Here is an 11,683-nt window from a genome sequence, read left to right on the forward strand (position 1 = left end):
CAGCACAGGGGACATGGGTTCGAGCCCTGGTCCGGGAAGATCCCACATACCGCAGAGCAACTAAGCTCGTGCACAGTAACTACTGAGCCTGTGCTCCAGAGCCCAGGAGCCACAACTACTGAAGCCCGCTTGCCTAGAGCCCATGCTCCACAACAAGAAAAGCCACCGCAATGAGAAGCCTATGCACCACAACGAAGAGTAGCCCCCGTTCGCTGCAACTAGAGAAAGCCCGCACACAGCAACAAAGACCCAACACGGCCAAAAATAATATAAATAAATAAATTTGAAAAAAAATAAATTGTTCTGCTGAATGTCAACTGCTATTGTTTGCACAGTCCATATTTTAATATTTTACACACACACCAAAAAAATGTGCTGTAAAACCTTGAAACTAGAAAAAAATCATGCCTCCCTTTATTTACCCGTAAAAATGGGTAACAGAAAGTACCATAGTCAAATTCCAAACAGTTACAAGAAAGGAGCAGAATAATATCCCCACAGATAAAAGCATGCTAATGAAATAGGACAGGAAAATGAAGTAACAGGTATACAGATTGGGAAAAAAGAAATGACTGTTCACAGAGGACATAATTGTCTTATAGAAAATCCAAAAGAATTGACCACCCCCAAAAAATAAAAAAATGCAACTAATAAGCAGTTATAGCAAGGTTGCAAGGTATAAGGTTAATGATACAAATGTCAATTGCTTCCCTATATATGAACAACTGGAATTTGAAAGTTTAAACAATAACATTTACATTAGAACCGAAAAAATGAAATAGGTATAAATCTAACAAAATATCTAAAAGACCTATATGGGTAAAACTACAGAATTTTTGATGAAAGAAATCAAAGAACTAAATAAATGGATATTCCATGGCCATGAATGGGAAGACTCAATGTCAGGATGTCTGATCTCAACTTGACCTTTAGATTTGTAATCCCAATCAAAATCCCAGCAGATAGGGCTTCCCTGGTGGTGCAGTGGTTAAGAATCTGCCTGCCAATGCAGGGGACACGGGTTCGAGCCCTGGTCCGGGAAGATCCCACATGCCCATGCAGCAAGTAAGCCCGTGTGCCACAACTACTGATCCTGTGCTCTAGAGCCCGAGAGCCACAACTACTGAACCTGCATGCCACAACTAGTGAAGTCCTCACACCGCATCAAACAGTAGCCCCCGCTCGACGCAACCAGAGGAAGCCTGCGTTCAGCAACGAAGACCCAATGCAGCCAAATAAATAAACAATTTTTTTTTTAAATGAATCCGCCTGCCAGTGCAGGGGACACGGGTTTGAGTTCTGGTCCGGGAAGATCCCACATGCCACGGAGCAACTAAGCCGGTGTGCCACAACTACTGAGCCTGCGCTCTGGAGACCACGAGCCACAACTACTGAAGCCTACACACCTAGAGCCCATGCTTCGAACAAGAGAAGCCACCACAATGAGACGCCCACGCACCGCAACAAAGAGTAGCTCCCACTCGCTGCAACTAGAGAAAGCCCGTGCACAGCAACGAAGACCCAACACAGCCATAAATAAATAAACAAATTTAAGGAAAAAAGCAAACAAACAACTCTTCACAAAAACTAACTCAATGTATCACAGACCTAAATGCAAAACTATACCTAGACAATAACACAAAATCTAGAAAACCTTGGGTTTGGCGATGACTTTTTAGATTCAACACCAAAACCACCATCCATGAAAGAAATAATTGGTAAGCTGGACTTGATTAAAATTAACATCTGTTCTGCAAAAGACACTAACAGAGTGAGAAGACAAGCCACATACTGGGAGAAAATACTTGCAAAAGACATCTCTAATAAGGGACTGTTACCCAACATACAAAGAGCTCTTAAAACTCAACAACAAGTAAACAGACAACCTAAAGCAATCTTAAGATTTAGTGCAATCCTTACCAAAATTCCAATGGCATATTTCACAGAAATAGAGCAAACAATCCTAAAATATATGTGGAACCACAAAAGACCCTGAATAGCCAAAGCAGTCTTGAGAAAGAACAAAGCTGGAGGCAGGCATCATGCTTTCTGATTTCAAACTATATTACAAAGCTGTGGTGATTACAACAGTATGGTACTGGCATTAAAAAAAAGACACATAGATAAATGGAACAGAACAGAGAACCCAAAAATAAACTCACGCATATATGATCAATTAATTTATGACAGAGGAGCCAAGAATATACAATAGGGAAAGGACAGTCTCTTCAATAAGTGGGAAAACTGGACAGTCACGTCTAAAAAAATGTAATGGGACCGCTATCTTACACCATGTACAGAAATTAACTCAAAATGGATTAAAGACTTGAATGTAAGACTTGAAACTATGAAACTCCTAGAAGGAAACAGGCTGTATGCTCCTTGCCATCGGTCTTGACGATGATTTTTTGGATTTGACACCACACGAGCAACAAAAGCCAAAGTAAACAAGTGAGACTACCTCAAACTAAAAATCGTCTGCACAGCAAAAGAAGGGAAACCACGGACAAAATGAAAAGGCAACCTACTGAATGGGAGAAAATATTTACAAATCATATATCTGATAAGATGTTAGTATCTAAAAATATATAAAGAACTCATATAACTCAAAAAGAAAAATTGCAATTAAAAAATGGGCAGAGGATCTGAATATACTTTTCCAAGTAAGAGAGACAGATGGCAAACAGGACATAAAAGGTGCTCCACATCACTAATCACCAGGGAAATGTAAATCAAAACTACAATGAAATTCCACTTCACACCTGTTAGAATGGCTGTTATCAAAAAGACAAATCAGTTCAGTGAAGATGTGGAGAAAAGTGAACCCATGTGCACTCTTGGTGGGAATGTAAATTTTTGCAGCCTCCATGGAAACCAGTACAGAGGTTCCTCAGAGAATTAAAAATAGAATTACCATATGATCCAGCAATCCCACTTCTGGGTATTTACCTGAAAAAAAAAGACTAACTCAAAAAGACATTTGCACCCCCATGTTCACTGCAGCATTACTTACAGTAGCCAAGATGTGGAAACATCCTACGTGTCCATAAATGGATGAATGGATAAAGAAAATGTATATTTACAATGACAGCCATAAGCAAAAAATGAAATCCCGCCATTTGCAACAACATGGTTGCTCCTTGAGGGCATTATGCTAAGTGAAATAATTTAGAGAAAGACAGATACCATATGATCTCACTTATATGGGTAATCTTAAAAAAAAAAAAAAAACTCATGGATACAGAGAACAGATTTGTGGTTGGTTGCCAGAGGTGGAGGTTGGGAGGTGGGCCAGATGGGTGAAGGTGGTCAAAAGGTCAAACTTGGAGTTGTAAATAAGTCCTAGGGATGTAATATACAGCCTGTTGACTAGAGTTAATAATACTGTATTTGCGGGCTTCCCTGGTGGCGCAGTGGTTAAGAATCCGCCTGCCAATGCAGGGGACACGGGTTCGAGCCCTGGTCTGGGAAGATCCCACATGCCGTGGAGCAACTAAGCCCGTGAGCCACAACTACTCAGCCTGCGCTCTAGAGCCCGTGAGCCACAACTACTGAGCCTGCGTGCCACAACTACTGAAGCCTGCGCGCCTAGAGCTTGTGCTCCGCAACAAGAGAAGCCACCACAATGAGAAGCCCGCGCACCGCAACAAAGAGTAGCCCCCGCTCACCGCAACTAGAGAAAGCCCGCAACAAAGACTCAACGCAGCCAAAAATAAATAAGTAAATAAATTTTTTTAAAGTCTTTTTTTTTAAGTGGCAAATATCGAAGACGGGCAAAAAAAGACAACATGTGTCAATAGGTGTTTCCAAAGACCAAAAAAAAGCAAGAGAACAGAACAAATACCAAAAGTTATAATTCAAGAAAACTTTTCCTGAAATATTTCAAACTACAAACTGAAAGAACATAATGCATACGTTGTAAATTCAACCAAGAATTCAAACCCAATATCAAGACATTCTAAAATTGTTGGAGTTTAAAGAAAAGAAAAAAATCTTGGATATCTAGGCCTAAAAAGTTATTTATAATGGAAGGAAAATTAAGCTCTGTCAGGTTTTGTTTTATGGCTGCATTGGGTCTTCGTTGCTGCGCGCAGGCTTTCTGTAGTTGCAGGGAGCGGGGGCTACTCTTTGTTGCGGTGCATGGGCTTCTCATTGCGGTGGCTTCTCTTGTTGCAGAGCATGGGCTCCAGGCGCGTGGGCTCAGTAGTTGTGGCGCACGGGCTCTAGAGCGCAGGCTCAGTAGTTGTGGTGCACGGGCTTAGTTGCTCTGCGGCATGTGGGATCTTCCCAGACCAGGGATCAAACTCGTGTCCCCTGCATTGGCAGACGGATTCTTAACCACTGCGCCACCAGGGAAGTCCCTCTGTCAGGTTTTTTGACAGCCACACTTTATGGCAAAAGAGAATGGAATAATATATTTAAGATACTCAAAGAGACTATGAACCAAAAGTTTCATACCAACTATGTAATAGCAGCAAACTGTCATCCTCATGCCAGAACCTGGGGAACTTTATTCCTGTTAATTCTTTCTTAGGAATATGTTAGAAACTGAGCTGATTTGGATGACCAAACTGTCTTAAGAAACAGCAACAGAAAGTGGTTGTGAGTTAATTATATGCAGTTAGCTATGTGTAGAACTAAGAATGAATGAGGAATATGAGACTGCAGTGTCAGCTGGTTCATGTGACCTAGGCAATGTAAATACAGTGCAACTACAAAGAAATAAGCAGAAAATAATATGGTTTTAGTAGTTATATTTGTGGTATTATATATGAGGGCTTTAATGTGAGAGAAAGCAAATGAATCCAATGTCCTTGAGAACCAACTAAGAGTCCCCATTGCCGCAACTGAGTCTGCATGCTGCAACTAAAGATCCCACGTGCCACAACTAAGACCTGGCACAGCCAAATAAATAAATATTAAAAAAAAAAAAAGACACCAATTTAAAGAGGCTTCTGCTAACCAACGACAACATTTTAAGCATTAATTATGATAAATGTAACAGAATCAAGCATGTTTAAATCCATAAGTTCATAATGGTACCAAAACATAATAATTGTTCATCTTGGGAGGATGTTAGGGAACCAACTCTATTTTTGAAAACTAGAAAATAAAGGGAAATACTCCAGCATTATTCTTGCCTTTCCTATACAAGTTGTACCACTAGCTGGCTAGATCTAAAATGAGGAGGTTTCCCTTTATAGAAGCTTTCCCACAAATAAGAGAACGATAGATTTGGAGCATCACTATTTTTCAACCCGTAATTACACAAAAGCAATTAGATACTATGTATCTCTTGATAAAAAAAACAACAACAACTATGAAGCAGTCTTTAAAATGTTCAAACATACACTGGAATGTGAATAAGCATCTAGATCCAATTTGCTGGAAATACAGAGAACAGAGGGAACTTGTTCAACTAAACCACAAGAATGGAGCCAGCAAAATCCCAGCTGTGGAACGCTACATAACAAATGGTCCAGTTTCTTCAACAAATTGCAAGGAGGGATGAAAAGAAACAAAGTGGGTAAAGACATATCCAAAGAATAGTCAAAACTAAACTATTTTGTTTAAAGATGCTCACTTGGATGAAAAAAATTATAAAAGTTGGAAAGTGATTACAATAAAAAGCCAGGCAGTGGTTACTCTTAGGAGGGAAGGAAGAGGGGTAGTGTTTGGGAGCACTTGAAAGGCTTCTGGGGTGGTTAGCAAGATTTTCTTTGGTTATGGTTAGAAGGTTATGTTTAATAGGTCATCTGCCTGTACATTTGTCTTATGCTGCAATATGTCTAACAAAACAAAGAACAAAACCTTACATAGCCACAATATACAGGCAAACAACCCTGCTACTAAGTGGCCTAATGTCATTTGAGCCCAGGGCCTCTGTCTGGCTTATTTGTGTATTTCTAGAGCCTGGCAGTACCCGAGCAGAACAGGCATTTGACACATATTTTGTTGAATGACTAAATGAATCTGAAGAAGCCTCCAACCCACTCAGGTTGAATTTCGGCACCTAAATGAGCTTTCCCGAACCTCCAGATCTGTATGGGTGCCAGCAGATGGCGCCACCGGTCCTTCTGCTCTGCCTCAGTGGACTTGAAAGGGGTTTCAAACTAGAGCTCTATTGGAAACTTGGAGTCTGGTGAGTTCTACCAGTTTCATGCTCCTTAGTCACCTCCCAAAATGACAGTTCTCCATGTCATCTGGCTTCCCAGCGCTCTCTACTTTTACGACGTACCATCCTTCTCTCCCAACTTCTCTGCAGTGCTCTTTTCTTTGATGGACAAACCCCTACCTCCTCCATATTGTCTGTTGGCCTTGACTGAATATGATTCTCTCCTTAGGATGCCACCTCCTTTGCAGCCTCTGACGTGGAGGCTGCTCCTTCTCTCACATCCTGTTGCGTGGAGGCTCTCCCTAAATGTTTTCCAGACAAAATATATCTTGTCCCTCAGATTAAAAATCCCTGCTTCCTCTGCTGCTCACGCATTAGTTACTGCGCTTTCAGCCCTCTTCCTGCTGTCATCTTAACCGTCTAACCTCTCTCTCTGATTCTTTGATCTTTGGAGCAACTTGGCTTGTCTTCTGCACCCCAATTTCTGCCATTATCCTCACCATTTGGGCGGACATCCTAACCAGGTTGCCTCACACCTCACAGTCTTTTATAAGAATTAGAATATTCAGGTCAAATACCCAACTTTCTAATTAGCTACAATCTCCTAACCTTCCAGCTTTTTCACGTAAACTTTAGCGCCTTGATTTCTCCATTTCCTCCGTCAGTTTGCCCCATTGCAGGCTCTCCTTTTCCCATACCCAGCCTAGATCTGTTGGTGGTTCTCTGACTCGGCTTACCTTGCACCTACCTTTCAGTCTATAGTCTACCTTCTGTGCCTGCCCTCCCATCTGTTGGTGTCACCACAAATTCATGGTCACCCATCAGTCCTTTTCTTGATCCTTTTTTATCCTTGGACAGCTCCTTTAGCAACTGTTCCAAACTTTCATAATTCTTCTCAAACCCCTTGCTCATTCCCTTTTCTTTCAGTAGACAGTGTTGCCTCCTGCTTCACTGAAGAATTGAATGCCATCAGGCAAGAGCCCCCTAAACCTTGTACTTTACCCCAAAAAAGAGGCTTCCTCGCCTCTTCCATTAGTCATCCTCTCTTTATCTTTAAACTCTTACCGGCCATGACCTACAAACATTCAGAACTCTTCCATGTTTAAAGAAAAAGAGATTCCATAGCCTCCTCTAGATTACATGCTGATCTTTGTTCACTGTACTTAATATTTCCTGCAAGAGTTCCAGTCACTTATTTCCCCTTCTTATACACACTTCTCCAGAAGGAGATCCTCACTCAGTCACCTCCCATTCTCTTCCTGAACAGACCTCATTTTGGCTCTAACCTCACTCCTCTGAACATGCTTTTACCAAATCCAACAGTAGCTTCCCTGCTCCCAAATCTAGTAGACACATTTTTAAGTCCCTAATTCTGGACCTCTCTGCTCCATCTGACCAGTTGACCTTCCCCTTGAATTATAAATTCTTGGTTTCGCTAACACCACATTCTCATGGTTCTCATCATAGCTCTGACTCTCCTTCTGGACATCCATTCCTCTGATTGCTGTTTTCCAGCACTTTGCAGCCCCGCGCTCTTTTCACACTACACAGTCACCCTGAACAAGCTCATCTGTACTTCATATGTCAGCCATTACCTACCTGCACGTTTGTGTTTCTGGCCCAAATCTTTCTCTTGAGCTCCCAAATCTATGTAAGTCAACTGACTCCTGGACAGTCCACCAGGATGTCCCACATGCATGTCTCAAATTGAACTGATTATCTTGCTCCCCTGCTATACGGGCAAGTTTTTCTTTTCCCCCCAAGCAAAAAATTTAACTCTCCTTGATGCCACTGTATCCCTTATCCCCACAATCAGTCAGTTACTAAGTGTAATTTCTGTTTCCTAAATATTGAATTCCTTATCTCTCTCAAAACCACTGCCACCACCTTGCTTCAGGCCAGACTTCTGCTTTCCTTTTTCTTAAAGTTGTCTCCATCTAACTCAACCCCCTAACACTACAACCAGAGTGATCTTTCTGAAATGCATATCTAATTGTGTCCTTTTCCTGCTTAAAATCCTTCCCCATTGCTCTTAGGTCTGAACTGCTGTACACAGCCTCAGAGCTTAGTCATCATCTGGCCTTTGCTGATCTCTCCAGATGAATCTCTGACCCTCCCTACCTCACACTTCACAGTTCAGCATTACTAAATTGCTATTTCTTCACAGGTTCATTTCGGTTTCTCATCTCAGCCTTTTTCCCCAAGCTGCGTTGTCTTTCATGAATGGCTTTCCTCGCCCCTGCCTGCCTGCCTACCTCCTGTTCATCCTACAGTTAAAATTGTCCATCCCCTGCTCTACCCACCCCACCTAAAGCCATGCAAGGTATCCCTACCTGGGGTACCCACAGTACCCTGCACCAGGCAGATTTCATCTCCCCAACCAGACCCTTAAGACAGAGAATCTGATTTTGTTCTTCAAATTCTTAGCAGATACTATGTGCTCAAAATGTGTTGAATGAAGATTCAGTTCCCAAGTGCAAAAATTATAATCAACGTAGCTGCCACATGGGGCATGTTACTATGTGCAAGACACTGCAAAGCAATTCACACACATTCCCTCATTTGTTCCTTACAACTTTAGAGAGAGGTGAAAGGACTTGCCCAAGGCCACACAGGCAGAAAAGGGTGGAGCCTTGTTTTCAAGCCCATGCAATCAGGAGCTGGCAGAGACTGCCAGCTATTCTCTCCTTTCTCCTTGGAAACAACTCCAATTTTATTTGTTAACAGATTACATTTCAGTTAGGTGTGCAGTGTGACTCAGTCCTATGGGATCTCCAGAAGTCTCTTTAAAATGAAATGCGGATCAAAGTGACGAGTCCAAGCAGCCACTTCAGGCCATGAGGTGTCCTTGAGGATGAAAGCCAGGATTGAAAGTGGTGCTGGGTTCCATGTCAGTCATGGTCTGGCTACCTCCACATAAGGTCTGTTAATACGCAGCCACGGCTGGTACAAAGGGTCAGGTTGAATATCGCCCCTCTTAATCCCCTGGGGGCCAACTCAGAGAAGGAGAAGCTAGCATGGGTGATATAAAGTGTTTCTTTATTTGAATGTCATTCCACCTGCACTGAAGCTCAAACCCAGCAGCAGCAGAAGGGGTCAGGACCGAAATCAATGTTACCAAATCGGACAATGAACGGTGAGGACACGTTCAGACGGAACTTACTAACGGGGTGTAGACAACACCAAGCTATCCTAATGACACACAGCATAGGCCCTCTGCTGGTCAGAGCTCAGGGGAGGACTGTGGCTCCCTTGTTCCCTTCTCAGGAAACTCCAGTCCCACCCGAAGGCTAGCCCTGAGCCAGGCAGGGGCCTGCGGAAGTTTCTCATGCTGGGAAGGTCCCAGCTTCTCCAGAGAGAGGGTTTCCCTTTCTCAGTTCACACTGGAAGCTGGAGAAGGGTGATTCCCCTGTGCCCAAGTAGGAACTTCAAAAGGTGGCCAAAGAATTTTTCCCTACAGCCTTGTCTAAAAGCTCTCAACTTCTTGGCTATAGCAGGCCTGAAAAAGATCTTGATCCTACCCATGGTGTTTTCCTCCATGGGTACTGGTCCCCAGAGAGGAAAGTTTACACATCCCAAGACCCGGAAGGACTTGAGCAAGCAGTGCTCTGAACCCCCACTAGGTTGGAGCTGCCTTGGCCTCTCCTGAGATAGTCCCACACCAGGCAAAGGAAACCAGATGGTGCCAGAGCCCTCTGGTCCAGGCACGGCTGGGGGAGGAGTGCCTCAGTGGGCCGCTCAAAGCTCAGCGTCTTTCAGGGACCAAGAGACCGATCTGGGAACAGACCGTCTCTGCTTTAGCCTTCTCCCGAAGGCTAAAGCCAAGTTGCCAGACGTGGGTGAGAGCAAACTACAGACATCCTTGCTGTGATGGCTTCCTGGCCCCAGAGAGCAATCTGGGCCCTGGCTTGGCGACACTTCAGCCTCACCTGGGGTCTCTGGTCGAAACATCTGTTTCCCGCTCTGCTCCCACCTCTGCTAAAGCTTCAGGGACAGGGCTTTGGTTTGGTACCCACTCCAGCCTCTTTCCCTTCCCTAAGGCATCCTGGTGTTCCTTCAGCCCCACCAACACTCCCCTCCTAACCCCAAGCTCCTGGGTGCGTCTCCCACTGCCCCACAGCAGCTGCCTGGGTGGACGGTAACAGGGAATCACTGTCCAACCACCCCAGGGGGAACCACCCTCCCTTTCTCTACCACTAACCCACTCCAGTGGCGCGAACCTGCTCAGCAGTCACCTGGACGGTTCCCTTGATGTGGCGCCTCTACCCCAATGGGGTGGGGCATGGCTGCCTGGGCCCCGCCTCCGCCTCTGAGGAGGTAGGTCCTAACCTTCCCACCAGCAGCCCACAGGGGTCTGCGGCCCCCGTGGGTGGTAGGCTCTCCCCTCGCACGGTGGGCACGCAGCAGCTGCTCCCCTTTCCTCCGAGTCCTGTCCCCTCTATCCTCCTCTCCTTCCCCTTCCTTTCTCCCCCTGCACCTGGCCTCCAACAGCTCACCTCTCCCTTTGCCTCCTTCCCATCCCTGTTCCTTCCTCGTCTCTGGCCACCTCCCCTCCCACCTCCAGGTTCTCTATCCATCACGCCTCCCTCTCTGATCACTTTCTCCACTTCTGTACCCTCTAAATCCACCCCACCCCCCATCGCTCGGTCTCCCTCCCTCCATCTCTCCCTGTCTCTGCACCTCCTTCTTCTCTTTCTCCCATCTCTGTCTTCTCCCCATTTCTTTTTTTTTTTATGGCCGCACCACGTGGCATGTGGTATCTTAGTTCCCCGACCAGGGATGGAACCCGCACCCCCTGCATTGGAAGCGCGGAGTCTTAACCACTGGCCCGCCAGGGAAGTCCCCTTCCTCCCATTTCTAATCCCTTGCTCCTGGTCCCTCCCCCGATGCCCTCCAACACTGGGCTTTGGTTTGGATCTTGGAGGAACTCACTTCTGCCACCCCACTCCCCACCTTCACGAGGCTCCCCTCACCCTCCCACTCAGCACGGGACCCTGGTGGGAGCAGGGGAGAGGGGAGCACAGTGCAGGGACCAGAGCACAAGGGGCAGGTGTCTGCCCAGGAGGAGGGAGTAGAGAGGGCGGGGGGCAGGACTTAGTAAGTTCCAGGTTTCAGGAACCCTCCCAGGCCCCAGCATGTGACTCCAGTTAGGGTCCAGATGGGGGACTCAGGCAGAGGATTTCTAGGGTCTGTCTTGGAAACTCTGTCAGGTCCAGGTCCTATGGAAATGAACACAAGGCTGCAAATACATGGCACTCGCTGCTTTCCTCCCTCGGGCTGAGGCCGACATGACATGGAGACCACACGCTTCCCCACTGAGCCTGCAGGGGCCTCATGCCCCCCCTCCACAATAGGCCAGGCAGCCAGTACCTGGAGACAGAAGTAGGCACACGAGATGAAGCCAACCGGCCGGCAAAATGGGGGCTGGAAGGGGCTGTCCAGGCCCCAAGCCAGATGGCTCTACCACCGGGTCCCCAAGGCAGTGAGGGGAGGTCAGAAACACCTGCAGTCTCCTTCCTGTGCTCCCTGCAGGAGGGGAGATGTCCCCACGGTGGGAGGAGAGGGGGA

The sequence above is a fragment of the Eubalaena glacialis genome, chromosome 7 (genome assembly GCF_028564815.1).
Source record: "Eubalaena glacialis isolate mEubGla1 chromosome 7, mEubGla1.1.hap2.+ XY, whole genome shotgun sequence".
In the NCBI taxonomy this organism is placed as follows: domain Eukaryota; kingdom Metazoa; phylum Chordata; class Mammalia; order Artiodactyla; family Balaenidae; genus Eubalaena; species Eubalaena glacialis.